Raw genomic sequence first — 17,734 nt, 5'->3', positions numbered from 1 at the left:
ATGGTGAATACAGAAAGCTAAGCTAGAAAAGGAAAAGTGGGCTAAAGAAGGAAAGGAATGTGATATGTGATTATAGCAAAGCTAAAAGAAAAATAGAAAAAGTGGGCTAAAGACCAGAAACACAAAGAATAGGAAGGGTGAAAGAAAAAAACAAAAAAGGAAAAGTGGGCTAAAGAACAGAAACATAAAGGAAAGGAATGTGATGTGTGATTATAGCAAAACAGTGCAGATGCAAGAATAGCTCATGGTGAATACAGAAAGCTAAGCTAGAAAAGGAAAAGTGGGCTAAAGAAGGAAAGGAATATAAGGAATGTGATATGTGATTATAGCAAAGCTAAAAGAAAAATAGAAAAAGTGGGCTAAAGACCAGAAACACAAAGAATAGGAAGGGTGAAAGAAAAAAACAAAAAAGGAAAAGTGGGCTAAAGAACAGAAACATAAAGGAAAGGAATGTTCATTTGGGCTGAAATAAAAAAAACAAAAAAAGAAAGAATTAGAATTAAATTAGGAAAAGAAAAATATTTATAAAAAAGAAAAAAATAATAAAAACTTACTTTGAGTCGTGAATTTCTCTTTTTTTAACATGGATTTCTTTTTTTTAAATACCATTTTCACCTAGGAGATAGGAAGAGATAGGAGGAGAGGAGAATAAAAATATGCTGTGTATTTCATATTCAAAAAAACGTTAAAATTTCTTCATTAATATACCATTAAAAAAAACAGTGAAAAGTTGCACTTTAGAGCTTGATTGTTGTTTTTGATGGAATATTTTTGTGATATGTATGATCACAAGCTGACAGATATACATCATGATTTCCAAAGTACATAGTGCAGCTAAAAGAAAATTATATAGCTAACCAATGAACTATGCATAATCATAAAGGATTTTCTCAATTTTAAGCTTTGTGTACTTCTAACATTCGTCCCATTCTATCAGAAGCACAAAAACATTACGAAATGATACAAAGATGAGCAGAGGAACATATTTAGGGAACTTACTTGACAGACAAAGCTGCTCGGTTTCATTTTAATTGCGATATTTTTTATTAGTAATTTTAATTGCGATATTTTTTATTGAATTGAAGATAAAAAAGTAATTGTCAATTTTTTCCTAAAATGTTTTCTATATATAAGGTTTCAATCAAAAATTCGAATTCGACGATATATTTAAAAAGAGCGATCTTTTAAAATTTATAGGCTGTTTGGCTTCAACAGCCTATTTTTAAATATGAAATATGATTTTTAAAGCTATTTTTCACACTTTTAACTAATCGCCGCCATTAGTTACAGATTAGTGTACATTAGTTAACAATATTTATTGATAAAAATAGACTTAAAATTATAATACTTAATAAAGATGATAAAAATTTTTATTTTAATATCGATTTTGATTGTTTTGATATTAATGTTGTTTTAGCTAAAAAAATTCAAACGAAAAAAATAAAATAGAAACAATTGTCGACTGGAGTTTATTGGCACCATCATCAGAATTCGCTCGTCAAAAAGATAAAACATCTTACCGCATAAATGGCAAAACTAAAATTGTAGAAGATGGATATATTATAGAAAATGGAATGAAGGTCTACGGATGTAATGACAAATCAAAATATATAATTCATGATAAATGGGAATATTATTATGACTGTAATGTTAAAGCGTTATTTGAATGTCCTCTAGATTTTTATTTTAACTTTATACAGCAAACATGTTTACCAAAATTAAAAATTGGTTTTAAAAGTAAAAATTTTATTTTATATAATTTGGCAATATCCGAATATCAAGAAAAACAAATCAAGTGTGAAAATTCAAAAATTCTATTAAACGAATATAACGTTTGTTCGGATCCTTTTTGTAAACGTTTTGGATTTTTAAAACAAATAGATTTTGCCAGATTTATATTAAAGGTAACGACTATTGCAAATTAAATCAAGAAATTCAAGTACATTTAGAAAATAATAATGTGAATATTTGGACCCAAAATAATATTAAAAACGAATGTGTCGAAAATTTGTTTTCAAATAATATCGTGTTAAATACTAGCATTAAAGTTAATTGTGGCAACGATGAAGTTGCCTTTGTATTTTGTCCGTTTACTAGCAGTACAGTGCAAAAGGTAAATGATAATTACATATGTGCGTCTCAAGATCATAATACCATAATCCTAAAATGTATTCCTAAAACGACAAAGATTAATATAAATAGTTCATGTACTGTTATTATTTATTATTCTGGAACATTTAATTTCTCGAATTATCAGTTTCCTGTTTACGTAAATGATAATTTTACATTCTATTATGATGAAGATACAGAAACATGCTTATTATCTTTAGATAATGGAAAATTAATTATAAATACAGATATCGAGAAAGGTGTATTGATAGACATAACTTTTGACACAACGATTGAAAACATCTATTTAGGTTGTGATGTTATGCCAACTAATCTTAAATCATATTACAGTATGTGGGATTTTAATCTAGACAATAAAGATTATAACAAAATATTATCATGTCCAAAAAATGAAACTTTTTCAATTCTATTTTCTGAATGTAAAAACGATATTTATTATACTAAATATTCTATTTATGAATACATAGAAGACTTTACAAAAGACAGTTCGTAAAATAAAAAGATATCGTAAAAGGCTATATTTAACATTTGGTTATGTATATTTGTTATGTGATGTAAAATAAACAGTCTGATTATAATTTAATTCGCAATTTTATTGATTGTTACAATGGTATCATTATTAACAAAATAAAGAGGCACGCTTGATACACATAAAAAAGCTGTGTGCATGTAGTTATTGAATACATCACACGTCAAATTTTACTAAAGCACATAGCACCTCATATTAACACCTCACATTTTACTAAAGCACATTTCTAAAGCACATGGTAAGGGTTACTACCATAAAACAATAAAAACATAAGGAGGCACGCTTGATACACATAAAACAGCTTCACACTCACATTTTACTAAAGCACGTAACACCTCATATTAACACTTCACATTTTACTAAAACGCAAGTTCCCAAAAAGTCCATTTACATTTTTGCCTGGTCCTTTGCTGGTCTGTTCTATGTTCATATGATGCATGTAGCTATTGAATAAACAACACAAGGCAGAGATACACCTAATACGTCACATTTTACTAAAGCACGTAACACCTCATATTAACATGTTACTAAAGCACATACACCTCATATTGTTACCTCACATTTTACTAAAGTACATAACATTTTACTAAAGCACATAACACCTCAAATTTTACTAAAGGACATTTCTAAAACATTTCTAAAGCACATGGTAGGGGTTACTACCATGAAACAATAAAAACATAAAAACGATATTTATTACATATTCTCAATATTTACAAAATATAAAACATATATTCTGTAGAATATGAAGTACATCGTAGGGGGTTACTACCATAAAACAATAAAAACATTTAAAAACGATATTTCTATTCTATTTAAATTTTAAATATTCTATTTATGAATAGAAGACTTAACATTATGTTCCCGCTAGTGAAATCTACTGGTAGTAAACTCGGATCTGATTATACCGGCAGATGTATAATTTCTATCAATAAAATTGTGAAGGCCCCGGGTGTCAAGCGAATTCGAGGTCAAGCGATTTTTCTGCGATATATAGAGTGCTCATCAACAGTGATTAAAGTTTTTTCTAATTTCCTACGTTTCTATTAGCAGCTTTATTTCTATATTGTTCTACACTTAAAACCCACAAGTTAGAACAGAGAAGGAAACTCACCTTTCTTTATTTATCCATATATTTCTATTTCCACTAACTAACTAACACTTTAACCGTTTGGCCTCCTAGCGGCACTGTCCTCTCTCCCCATGGCAGGGCCGGAAATCTTGGCAAGTAAGACCACTTGCCAAGGGCTAAAAGGAGCAAACATGGCAAACACAGACCATCAGGATATTGAGAACGAAAATCCAAAGAGACAAAAGACTGATCGGATGGAGCAACCTTGCCCATCGTTCTTAATTATCCACTCTCTTAGTAGTCAGCCCATTAATAAATTGTCTCCGTTTGTCATACAAAAACATCTGGAGGGTATTGCAGGATCTCCCAAGAGGGTCAAGAGACTGCAATCAGGAGACTTACTAGTAGAAACCACCAACCACAGACATTCTGAGAAGCTGTTACAACTGACAAGCTTTGCTGGCATTCCAGTTAAAATATCTCCACACACAACCCTAAATTCATGTAAGGGTGTGATATCCAGTTGGGGCTTATTAAACGTTACCAAGGAAGAAATAACCCAACAGCAGCAGGGACAACACGTAATTGAAGCAAGACGAATAATGATTAAAAAAGATAATGAACTTACACCTACAAGAAATATTTTCTCACCTTCAATTCACCCAACTTACCCTCCTCTGTAAAAGCAGTTTATTTACTTTGTCGCATCCGACCTTACATTCCAACCCTTTAAGATGTTACAAACCGAAAGTATGGCACTCACAATCTGTATGCAGAGGACTTCCTGTCTGCCCTAATTGTGGATCCTCAGATCACATACAAAGTAACCGTACAGCTACAAAAATGACCTGCCAAAATTGCAAAGGTGACCATTCTGCATATTAAAAAACATGTGAAAAGTAGAAAACTGAGAAGAAAATAGTAAAATAGAAGGTTGAGAACAAAGTAAGTTACCCAGAAGCGAGAAAATTACTTGCTCCTTCTATAACCAAAAATATGACCTATGCCAATGCTGTAAAAAATATCAGACAGTCTCTACTCAAACCGATGTCTCAGTTCCCACTAACAAATCAATTTCTGACTGGGCTAGAATGTTCTTTCTAAACAACAACCCAAAGTCTCAGACCAGGCAAACAATACTCCTCTGACAATACCAGCAGCATCTCCTGCTCCAATGAGTGCTAGTACATCCAATATTACAAACTCAAATGCAATGAAAAATAACCAGGACACAACCATGGATACAGATGGCACATCTATACAGGAAGATCCAATTTTAGAAATTCACGCTGAAGAAGAAGAAATGGACATTGGTCGGCCAATTTTCTCCAAAAAAGATAAATCAAAATCAGAACGTCATAAGCCAGTCACTTTCAAAAAGCAGTCAGATACAGCTCCATCAGTTAAACCCAAATAATGCCTTGTATTTTGCAATGGAACTGCAGAGGCTTTCGTTGCAACACAGACGATATCGATGATCTGATTAATCGGTATTCGCCAATTGCTCTTTGTCTCCAAGAAACGTAACTTAACTTCACAAATTTCTCCTTCGATAAAGAACTATTGCCTTTTTCGAAGAGATCGTAATACAGCAAATGCTGCCCATGGTGGTGCTGCAATCCTGATAAATTCAAAGATCCCAACAAAGCATATCCCACTTCAAACTGAAATAGAAGCTGTTGCTGTTCGTATAACGCTCCATATTTCATTAACACTTGTGTCAATCTACTTGCAGCCAAACCATACATACTGTTTAAAAGAACTTGAAGACCTCATCATACAGATACCTCCACCTTTCTGTATTTTAGGGGACTTTAATGGTCACCACCCACTATGGGGCGCTACTAAATTAGACGAGGTAGACTCATTGAAAGCCATTTAGAGGCACTAAACCTAGCCATACTGAATACTGGCACACGCACATTCACCTCCCAACTGGACATACCTCAGCAATAGATCTTTCCATTTGTTCTCCAGTACTGGTCCCGACTATAGAGTGGTATGTTTTAAACGAATATGGGCAGTGATCACTTCCCAATCGTATGCAAGGTATTGATAGCACAGACTCCTTTAACAAAGCCCTGCAGGAAATGGAAATTTACAGGAGCAAATTGGGCAAAATTTGAGTCATCAATATCATTCGATGAGAAAAAAACCCGTCTCCAGTGTATTGAAGATGTGACAGATTACATCACGACGCATCTCTTAAACGTGGCTAAAGATACAATACCATTATCAAATCCACCGGGCCGCAAGAACTATAATTATTGGTGGAATGAGGAATGCACCAAAGCAAAAAAGGCAAAAAATAAAGCGTGGAATTTGTTTCGGCAATATTCAATCACAGCTAATCTGATAAATTATAAGAAAAAAAGGGCAAAATCACGTTTCATATAGAGGCAAGCCAAAAAAGAATCCTGGATCCGTTTTGCCTCAACAATTAACAGACACACTGACAGCAAATTAATTTGGAACAAAAATAGACAGCTTTCTGGTAAGTTTCCAACCATACCTTCTCCAGTCCTCTACTGGAATGGGCGAGATTTATCTAGTCCCTCGGATATAGCCAATGGTTTGGGCAATACTTTTGCTGATATCTCAGCAACGTCAGCTTATACTACATCTTTCCAACGAATTAAAACAGTCGAGAACAGCAGTCTGTTAACTTCCAGACTGCCCTCATCCTACCATATAATAAACCTCTACAATATTCTGAACTACTGCATGCCATTAAAACAGCTCGTAATGGTGCCGCCAGACCAGATGGCATCTATTACTTCATGCTGCAGCATCTTGATGACAAAACTTTGCGCCTCCTCCTGGTCTTTTACAACCGTATTTTTTCAGAAAAAAATTATCCAACTTCTTGGCACCACTATTGGTTTGGCGTTCCTGAAGCCAGGAAAAGATCCAACCAATCCCCATAACTATAGACCAATATCTCTGTCCAGCTGCCTCAGCAAAATCCTTGAAAAAATTGTCCACAGTAGACTCGTCTGGATCATAGAGTCTCAACATCTACTGAGCAATAGTCAGCATGGCTTTCGACAAAACAGATCATGTTTAGATCTCATGATCAAGGCTGAATTTGCCATTCACAATGCTTTTGTTAAACACGAGCATCTGGTATTGGTTTCTATAGATTTACAGAAGGCTTTTCACACCACCTGGCGACATGGCATACTTAGTGATCTTTATTCTCTCGGTCTACGGGCAATCTTCCCATATTTGTTCAGAACTTCCTATACACTAGATCGTTTCAAGTAAAATACCAAAACGACCTCTCTACAACTTTCATTCAGGAAGAAGGTGTTCCTCAGGGATCTGTAATGAGTGCCACTCTCTTTGCTCTTAGAATCGATTCCATCACTAAACAGCTTCCAAACACAGTTGAATCATATCTTTACGCGGATGACCTTTCCATTTCCTGTCATTCCCAAAGCATGAGATCTATTGTAAGGCAGCTGCAGATATCACTGAATAAAATTCAACAATGGGCCAACCTTAATGGCTATCGGCTCTCACAACAGAAAACAGTTGCTATCCATTTTTGTAGACAACGCAAACTCCATCTGGGTCCTGAACTTCAAATTTCCGTCTCCATCCCAGTCACTACTAACATCAGATTTCTAGGATTAATCCCTGACAACAAATTAAATTTCTAAGACCATATAAAAATGTACGTACTTCCTGTTTAAAAAAGTTAAATATACTCAGAACTTTATCTGCCCTAACATGGGGTGCAGATCGCACCTCCTTACTTCGGTTATACAGGGCATTAATCCGATCCCGTCTCGATTATGGTGCGCCTGTCTATGATTCTGCCAGAGCAAGTGCTTTGGGCTGTCTAGATCCAGTTCAGCACAGCGCCTTGAGGACTGCACTTGCGGCTTTCAGAACATCACCAGCACATAGCCTCTACATCGATGCACATGAGCCCCCTTTAACTCTACGTAGGAAAACACTGCTACTGAGGTATGCCGTTAAAATACAAAGTTGTGCCTCGCATCCAATTCAGTCATACTTATTCAATCCACCATTTGAAAACCTCTACAGAAATAAGCCTAGCATAGTAAAACCAGCTGTTCTTCGCCTTCTTGAACTGATGCAGGTTTCAAATGTTCACATTCATTCTGTACAAGAAGTAGTAACATGCGCTCAACCACCATGGACGTGTAAGTAGATTAGGTTGGGCTTCTAACCGAGTACAGCTCTATGAATTTTGGCGTCAATTTTCGTGCTAGCAGCCGTCTCAGTCGTTTGTTTTGCCGTTTCGCTTTTGAGCGTCTGCCGGTGAGGCGAGCCGAGGTTTAGCGGTTGCGCCGAGGCTTAGTTGCGGAAAATATATTTTAGTTCTTATTTCGCCCGCTAGATGGCGCCACTTATTTTCGACATTAAATTGAATAAAGATTTTTTTTACTTTACCCAGGCTCAAACCCATGTCGTTGCTACTGACGGTCCGGTGCTTATCCCCACAGCTACTCATTCAGTTATAAGAATATGTGTAAATGTAGCTGTTATAGTTAAGAGTGGTGTGAGTGTGACGTAGGAAGTTGTATTTCGCCTTGTTCTGATTGGAGGGGGATACGAACCGATGTTCTGATTGGAGGGGGATACGAACCGATGTTCTGATTGGTCTGGGGGTATAAACCGACTACGTCTGTGACTCTGCCTGTGATTTCTGGTCGGTTGATGCCGTAGAAATCGTCTGTTTTTGCCGCGTTGGTTTTCAAGCTACTGTGTTCGCAATGAATTGTGGGTTCGCGCACGCACACACACACACAAGCCCGAGCTCGCCCGCTCGCGCGCGCGCGCAGGCGCACATATGCACGCCCACACACACACACACACACACACACACCGAGCAGCACACATTCTTTCCCAAGACAAAGGATTTGGCGGGAAAAACGTGGACGCCTCGACTAACATACGGGTACTTGGGGGGCCACAAAACTTCGAGCAGGGAGATTGCAGCGACATCGGAAGACCCAGAAACTGTGTCGCCATCTAGCGAGTCATTCTGAAAGCTGAAAATTAAAGATTTTATTTTATGTAAGGTGTTTAAATGTATTTTTTCCTAGATAGCCATGACTTTGACGTTTTATAAATATATTTCCGTAGCTTTGCAATATGTGTCGCCATCTATCGAGTCATTCTGAAAGCTGAAAATTAAAGATTTTATTTAAAACGGTGTTGTCATCTGTTGATTCATTCTGAAAGGTGAAATTAAAGATTTTATTTAAGTTGCTTTGATGCTTAATTTTTTTCCTAAAGCACGCAACCAAGAAACTGTGGCTCCATCTAGTGAATAATTCTGAAAGCTGAAAAATCTGAAATTAAGGAATTTATTTCATTTTATGTCCTTTTTTATGGTTAAATTTATATGTATATATTTTTACCCATAACTATTTGTGATGGTTCCTCTGGAATTTGTATTCTACTGTTTACTATCTATGGGGAAAAAAAAACTTAAGTTGCTTTTGATATTTACCAAAAAAAACACGGAGACAACCAAGAAACTTTGGCTCCATCTAGTGAATAATTCTGAAAGCTGAAAAATCTGAAATTAAGGAATTTATTTCATTTTATATCCTTTTTATGGTTAAATTTATATGTATATATTTTTACCCATAATTATTTATGATGTTTCCATTTTTCTCTGCAAGTTGAATTTGTATTCTGATGTGTAGAGTCTTTCTAAACAGGAAAAAAAACCTGAAAAGTAAAATGTTTATATTTATTTATTTACCGTCTTCGTGAAGCACTGGCGCCATCTTCTGTTTCTGTCTGCAAGCTTGATTTTTTTTTTAATATATATATTTGAAATCATTTTCTTTCCTAAAAAAGGTTATTGATTAATGAAAAATTAAAACTTATTTTCTACTTTCTAAGAAAAAAGACAGACAATATTTTTTCAAATAGATATGTTTTATTGATAAATAATAAAAAATAATAATTACAACTTAGTGGGGTCATCGTTAGTTTTACCCCATCTTTAAGCATTAGCATTCAAACCCATATAAGATGCAAAGAAACATGGGTCGCGCCATAAGTATTCTTGGTTTTCGTAGAAGTCCATCTGGAAAAAAAAAAGAAATGTTAGAAGATTACAATGATCCGCGCGTCGTTGTGAGTTTTAGTGGTATTAATGCATTACAAAAACATACAAAATTACCCCGGCGTATCGTGAAAGAGTATTTGTCATCTCAGCCTGCTTATGTCAGACACAAACCTCAAAGAGTTAATTTTCCTAGAAACCAAATAATAGTTCTTGGACTACACCATACGTTTCAGTGTGACTTAGCAGAAGTTTCCAATCTGTCTGATGCTAATGGCGGAGTGTGTTATTTACTCGTCTGTATAGACGCTTTTTCTAGATACGCCTGGGTGAGAACTCTTAGAAATAAAACATCGAAGCAGATGGTAAAAGCATTCAAATCAATTTTCAAGGAAGAAACGCCATTCAGTCTGAACAGCGACAGAGGTAGAGAGTTTATAAACAAAGATGTGAGGGCCCTATTTAAATCTCTCAACATTAATTTTTATACTACTAGATCGGAGAAAAAGGCTGCAATCGCTGAACGTTTTATTCGAACTCTGAAAGAAAAAATATTTAAATGAATAACTTATTCTGAAAGTAAGAAATATGTGCATGTTCTTCCCGACATTGTAGCTACTTATAATCGAACCCCATATCGAACCATAGGAATGCCTTATATGCCTATAATGCCTTTAATGCCTATAATGAAGAAGACGTCTACAGGAAATTGTACTTGAAGAAAACCAAAGAACAGATTCCTAAATTTAAACTGGGGGATCGTGTCGTTCTAAGTACAGGTTCACATCTTTTCCGCAAAGGATTCTGGGGTAGTTGGACTCGTGAGATTTTTACTATATCTCAAGTATTGAAACGAAGAAAACCAGTTGTGTACAGAGTACAAGAAAAAACAGGCGATACGATCGAAGGTACCTTTTATGAACAACAGTTACAGCTTGTTAATATTCACGACTCGTTACCAATCGACGTGTATCTTATTGAAAAAGTACTTAAGGAGCGACGTGTGGGAGGAGAACGTCAATTTCGTGTTAAGTGGTTAGGATACCCTGCTTCCTACAACAGTTGGGTTTCGGCTAAAGATGTTCTTCTTAACCCTACCGAGTAATGCGTGTATGGCTTTCCATCCCCAGAATACGCAATCTAATTTTACCATCGTCTTACCCAATACTATATCGCTGAAAGGCAGGTGGGAGGTAGCACTTGCAGAAATACACGTACCTAAGTCCTGGGATAATATCTCCGAAGGCTGGGCCGAGTTTGCAATTCTACAGAAAGAACCGACAATTAGGAACCCCGAGGTTTACATGTTGCACGACGAGTACGAAAATTCGACTAAATTGATTGAACATATGTATGGTCTTAATGCCAATTTAGAGGTTAAAGTAGAAGAGATAGAATTCAAAGAGAGATTCACAATTCGTGTTAAAAATGGTTGGGAGTTGCGTATGACTTTACGAACAGCTCGAATTCTAGGACTAGCCCACAAGGTAGCAGTGAGGGGTGATATTGTTGACAAATATAGAAATTTCAAAGGAGAGCACATCGGAAAGTGGATACCTAAAGGCAAAATAGTGATGCCATCAATAAAAACTAACAGTGAGTGTGTTGACAGGAAGCTTGTGTTCGTACAACCGCCGACTCGTGATGTTCGCGAGCATAAAATTCCTTATGGTCGTTACAATAGCGTCTCCGAAATTCTGAAGGTTATGACTTTTATAGCCCCTGAAATTAAAGGTTCTGTTGATGCACATGGTTTTGTTTCTTTCGAAATAGAAAGTAGTGTGCATCTTCGTTTCCCTGAGATTGGACTCGGCGATTTACTCGGTTTTGAACGTATGCCCAATGGTTTCGAAGGTACGGTGAGATCAAAATTTCCGGGCGATATAAATAGAGGGGTCGGGTCTTATTTTGTTTATAGTGCCTTGATTGAGGACCAGTTTGTAGGCGATACTAGAGCGCCTCTGTTGCGAGTAGTACTGTTCGGAAGCAGTGGTGAATTCTTACATTTGGATTATTACCCTGTGCTTCTCTCAAGCATTCAATCCGTTTCTATTCAAATTCGCACTGACACCGGTCAGTTATTTCCATTCAGAGGTGGGAAAACTCTAATTAAGTTACATTTTCGGCCCCAATGAACGCGTACGTCGAATACTACAAAGTGCAGGCGGGGGGAAATCCCTACTTTGCAGGAGCAGCGATCCAGAGGGGCCAGGGTTTAGGCAGTATATTCCGATCAGCATTTACATTTCTTTCTCCACTTTTGAAACCCGCTGCCAAGTTCATAGGTCGCCAAGTGTTGTCGGCAGGTCGTAATATGATCGATGATGTCATTTCGGGAGCACCCGTGAAACGATCATTTATAAATCGAGCTTCTGAAGTAGGACAGGCCATTAAGCAAAATGTCCGTAGTCAGAGTGGAGGCAAGCGTCGAAAAAAAAAATATCAGGACATCTTTTAATGATGGGCGAGGTTATGATGTCAGAATTAGACCTGTTTGCACAGCCGGCCACTAATCTGTGCGTCGAACGATCTTCCTACGTTACTTTCCTGCCTTTAGCTTCTGTGGACACGCCGGGACCAATAGAATTTTCAATACCCGGAACATCGGAAGAATATCTGGACCTGGGAAAAACTTATTTGCGACTCAAAGTACAGTTAACTCAAAGCGATGGAAAAGAACTAACATCGAGTGTCGGCGTTGTCAACAACTTTTTTCACTCCATGTTTAAACATGTGGATCTTTTCGTTCAAGACAAATTAATAAATCCAAGCAGTGACACATACGCCTATAGAGCTTATTTAGAAACGCTTTTGAATTTTGACAAAGGAGCAAAAAAATCCCAACTCACTACAGAGCTGTGCGTAAAAGACAATGTTTCCGATGTTTCACAAATGTTTTCTCAGCCCGACAGCGGTATGAATCAACGTATGAAGTTTTTTTCGATAACCAAAACTGTGGAACTTTTGTGCCATCAAGCCAAATATATTATTAACAGCGTATCGCTCCGTCTGAGAATGGTTCGCAGTTCGCCCGAGTTCTGTCTGTTGTCTCTCGACAATAAGGCGAAGATTCACGTACGCGAAGCTTGTCTTTTTGTGCGTAAAGTTAAACTTAACCCCAACATACAGTTAGCGCACATGAGTGTTCTTGAAAAACACCCTCTTGTATATCCCGTTAACAGAGTTGATGTTACTTACTTCTCAATCCCAAAAGGCATGTCAGAGACAATATATATCTAGGTCAGATCCCCGCTCGTTTAATAGTTGGTATTGTGTCCAGTGATCGTTTCAATGGTTCCCTCAAAACCAACCCCTTCAATTTTGGTCACTACAACCTGTGTTATTTACTTCTGACTGCTGATGATGTCCAGCATCCCTCCTTACCGCTAACACCCGATTATAAGAACGGACATTATACCCGGTCCTACCTGTCTCTTTTTACATTGCTAAACAAGTGGAATTCCGACTGCGGTAACGACATATCGCTCTTGGATTATACTGAAGGGAACGTGCTTTATGCTTTCGATCTGACTCCAGACAGCAATGCGGTGGGCGAACATATTAGTTCTTTACGACGAGGTGGAGTTCGACTCGAACTGAAATTCGCAGAACCTCTCCCCGAAAACGTTACAGTGATCTTGTATGCTGAATTCGAAAACATTCTTTCTGTGACTAAAGACCGTTCGATAATCGTAAATTATGAACACTAGAGATATATTAAAGGTTTTAGAAGCAGACAGTGAATCGAGAAAACATCTGATAGGTGTCTGTGCCAGGGACGAGTTACCGTCAAGAATACAGAGAAAGCCCGCACTTCTAGTCATCAATACGGACTTTTCGTATATGCCCGGTACTCACTGGGTTTGCATTTTCCTGGGAAAAAACGAAAGTCAATATTTCGACAGCTTTGCAAGACCGCCGACACAGGACATTGCAGAGTTCCTTAACCAAAACAGCAAGAAATGGACATATAACAAAGTGGTGATTCAACATACAGAATCTATAGCGTGTGGACTGCATTGTATTTTTTTCCTAACACATAGATGTAGATGTATTTCTATGTCAAAGATTGTAAACAAATATTATTGTAAAGATTTGTGGGCAAATGATGTAATTGCCACATTACATGTACTTCAGCATTTACTTGCAAAATAAAATTTTATTTATTTTTTTAAAAAAGTGTCTGTTTTATTGAAAAAAAAACTTACCATAACGATATCCAAGTGTGTTCTCTTCTCAAACGACGCGGGGTTATCAGAAGGTATATCGGCGTTTGACAGGTTTACGGGATTTTTTTTTTACTCCGCCCTCAGGCTGTTGTTGTTGCTGCGCTTCAGAGTAGGGAATTGTGGGTAGTGAGACGGCGGCGGCTGTTGATACGGCACCCTCGATGTCATTCGATGCCGTCGGAGACGGCTGTTTTGCGGCATTATTTTTCAGACCTAAATATGTTTGCAGTATCTGAAGGTACATTTTAACTTTTGACTCGGCGGTAAATCCTGCCTTTTTAAGATTTCAGACATTTGCTCGTCTAAAGAGAGCATCTGTTTTTGTTCTGGCGGTGCAGCTTCAAGCAAGAATTTGCGGAAAGACTCGTTCATATTCAGATCAAGCTCGCAATTAGTGGTGCTACGATGCTGGCTAATAATGGAAACAGAGCACCTCCTTGTTGAATTATTAACTTCCGCCTGATTTTAAATGCCACTTTTTTATCTGCTAGTGTTCTGAGCAGATGTTTTTTGCGCTGTAACTTGTTTTTCACTCTGTCTAGCAAAGGAATACAGCCTTTGATTATATTTTTACAGATTTCACAGCGAATTTATTCGTGTGGGATCTGAGCTCTTTAGCAGAGTGGATGCTTGTTTTGGTCGAGCTTCCGCCAGATACTTTATGAAATTAGCGTTGTTTTTTAGACGCTTAGCCATGAGGGTACATAGATTATAGTAGATCCTTCACTTGGCAATACGTGTGAGCGCAGCCTTAGTATATCTGCAGTTTCCTGACGAAAATCAAACAGCAAATATGAATGCAGATCGTGTGTGGCATCTTTATATATGTCGACTAAAACACGTGTCCTTCCGGGAAACACTTGACTAGCTAGATGTGAGATTTGTCTCGAGTCGCAAGGGTTTTTAAAAACAATCAAGTAGTGTGAATTCAAGCTAATAGTACGGAACTGTGTGCCTTGGGAGAACAAATTTTGCGTTAATAATATTACACTCAGATTTCTGTGATGTGATCCTTTTATAAATATTTCCGACACTACAATACTATCTTTTGCTTGGCTAATGAGATCGTCTAAAACGAGTAAATTGTTTACTTTTGGATCGAATTCGGGGATGTTTAAACCATCCACGAACTCGATTTGCGGGTAACACCGAAACTTATCTTGAAGTTCTGAATAGCAATAGACGATTCTTTGAGGTTGTGGCGAAATTAAATGTTCACTATTTTCTAACAGTGACAACACAAACGTTGTCTTGCCGCTCTGTTTCGCTCCCGAGACTATAGCTGTGAAGGGGTGCTTGAACATTGTGTAAATGATCGCGCGCGAGTCTGGATCAAGTATTTATGTGTGTGTGTGTGTGTGTGTGTGTTCGCGCGCCGATGCGAGAGGGAGGACTAGTAACAGTAAAAGACAGAAGGTGACGTCTCCAGAAAAACGAAACATTGTCCCCTTTTTAAAAAAAAAAAACTGTGAGTTGTGAAAAAGGTGATCAGCGACAACACGAAAAAGGATTCCCCATCATCTAAGCGCACCCAGTCACTTCGTGACTTGGTGGTAGGGGTGCCGCGATCCCCCCCCGTGCGCGCGCCCGTCACAATGTGATGGGTTGGGAGGGTGCCGCGATCCCCCCACGCCCCGGCGCCCCGCGATTCCCAACCGAGTGCTGTCACGAATGTGACGTCGGTGGGAATAAGATGGGAAGTACGTGCCCGTTTGAACACTCCAACATCTTGAAAAAAAAAGGAGACATCACCATGGTGTAGCCATTGAAAAACTGCTTAGTGTCAAAAACATGGGGATTTCACTGGGTTTTTTTTCTAATGTTGAAAGTATGATGATTAGGTGGCTAGCTTTCACTATGTGTCTTTGGAAATATCCATAAGGGTAAGTGCATGTGTCGTCTCCTACCACACGTTTAGCGAAAGTAAAGCCAAACCTTTTTGTTACTGAGGACTCAAGGAGACGACAAGTACGTTTGTCTCTCCGGACAGAAAACGGTACCTGGACAGAAACGTCAACATGCTAGCCTTTTGCAGCAGCAATCATAACATCCAGGTTGACTAACTTCGCGTTTTTGGCATTAAGGGTCACACCCTTGCATTTGGTCACAGTTTTATCTCCTTGGATTCGGAAGGAGTAAGATTTGGGACTGGTCGAGGCAAACTCGACAATGTGGTCCCCAGACAATTCGTCTGTGAGCTGCCCCAGCGAGTGACCTATGGGTGGACATTCGTCGCCCGGTTTTTGGATGAACACTATGGAATCAGTATCGCAATATAAAAGAGATTGGCGTAGAGGGGCCATAGCTTTGTAGAGCTTTATTCGGCCATAGGAAGTGACGAAAGAACCAATGACTGCATTGCCCCGACGGTATGGTTCATCTGTTCCGTCGATCGGGGCGAAGGCAACTTGCATTATATCATCCGTCACTAACATGGCGTCGTGGATGATTTTTGTGTCATCCATAAAAAGCTGTACAACGCTTTCGTAAGTGTTACAAACTGCTGTGTGCACCCTATTAGTTCTCATTGCGAGCCGACCCCATAAACTATTCAAACATAATTTTGCAAGTGTGCGCTTAGCGGGGTTCGCCTTTATTTCGTGCCTGTCCATAGAGATACTTTCCCTACTTTAAAATCGGAAATGTATGCATCGGGTTCAACCCCTTCAGGCCAACCCGACGCCTCCTGTTTGATCTTCAAGAAGGTGTCTATGTAGCCACCAAATAACGACTTATGGCTCTCTTTGAAATGCCAAACTTCGTAGATGTTATCAATTTTATAACCGCTCTCAACAGCCAGGTAAAACTCAGGCGTGCACCAGATTCCCGAAAAGCTCCGATCCTCGTGATTACAAGTGGGCGACATCTGCTCGGCACAAGCACCGCATAGTGGGAACACTAATTTGCCATTGGAGCTTATTGGGAGGACGGGTAAGAACTCCTTTTCGGGCGCTGTCACCCTAGCATGGATTATACCAAAATATGCATTGTGACTATAGTCAAAGTCGCTAAGAATTACTTCGGGGTGACCGCGGGGAAATACGCGGTATTTGCAAACCCACGGATACAACGAACAGAAATCCACATAGTGAATCTCCTCGTTATCCGCTACCTGGTGGTAAAGTTTAAAGCAGTCAACTCTGCCTCCTCTGAGAGCGCTACGAGGTGTAATCGATTCGTGCGTTATGAATGCTGCAACAAATTCTTTCATGACTGGGTTGTTTTTCTGTTGGCTGTCAAACTGACATTCCCATACGGAAAACACATCATATCCCTGAACCCTAATGAAGGCCTCGCGGTCCATGGTTTCAGCGTATAGGGCGCCCATAGGCTTGTTTCTCTGTGTGTGTATAGTACTGGACGAAAACAATTCTTGCACCCGTGATAGTAACAACCGTAGAATTCGTAAGCGGTTCTATCACATACCCCATCTAAAAAAAAGGACCTACTCTAACTTCCCCTCCCTGTGACCGAGCATGTTGAATTTTAATGTTGTTCTGTTGTTCCAGCCACGAAAGCCAAGCCAACGCCTTCCTACTCTGTGTGTTACTCCCTATGTAGCCGCCAGGTGGCAGGATAGCAATTGTGTTTGGTTCTAAATAGTTTCTGGTGAAGATCCTGCTACAAGCACCGGCGATAGTAATGTCCTGACAGAAAGGATCAACTTGTGAAACTGCTATGAAGAGAGAACGGAACTTATTGCAGGAATCTAGCAA

Source organism: Mastigoproctus giganteus, chromosome 8, assembly GCF_048544385.1.
Source record: "Mastigoproctus giganteus isolate SK-2022 chromosome 8, ASM4854438v1, whole genome shotgun sequence".
NCBI lineage: Eukaryota > Metazoa > Arthropoda > Arachnida > Uropygi > Thelyphonidae > Mastigoproctus > Mastigoproctus giganteus.
This window is presented reverse-complemented; position numbering follows the sequence as displayed.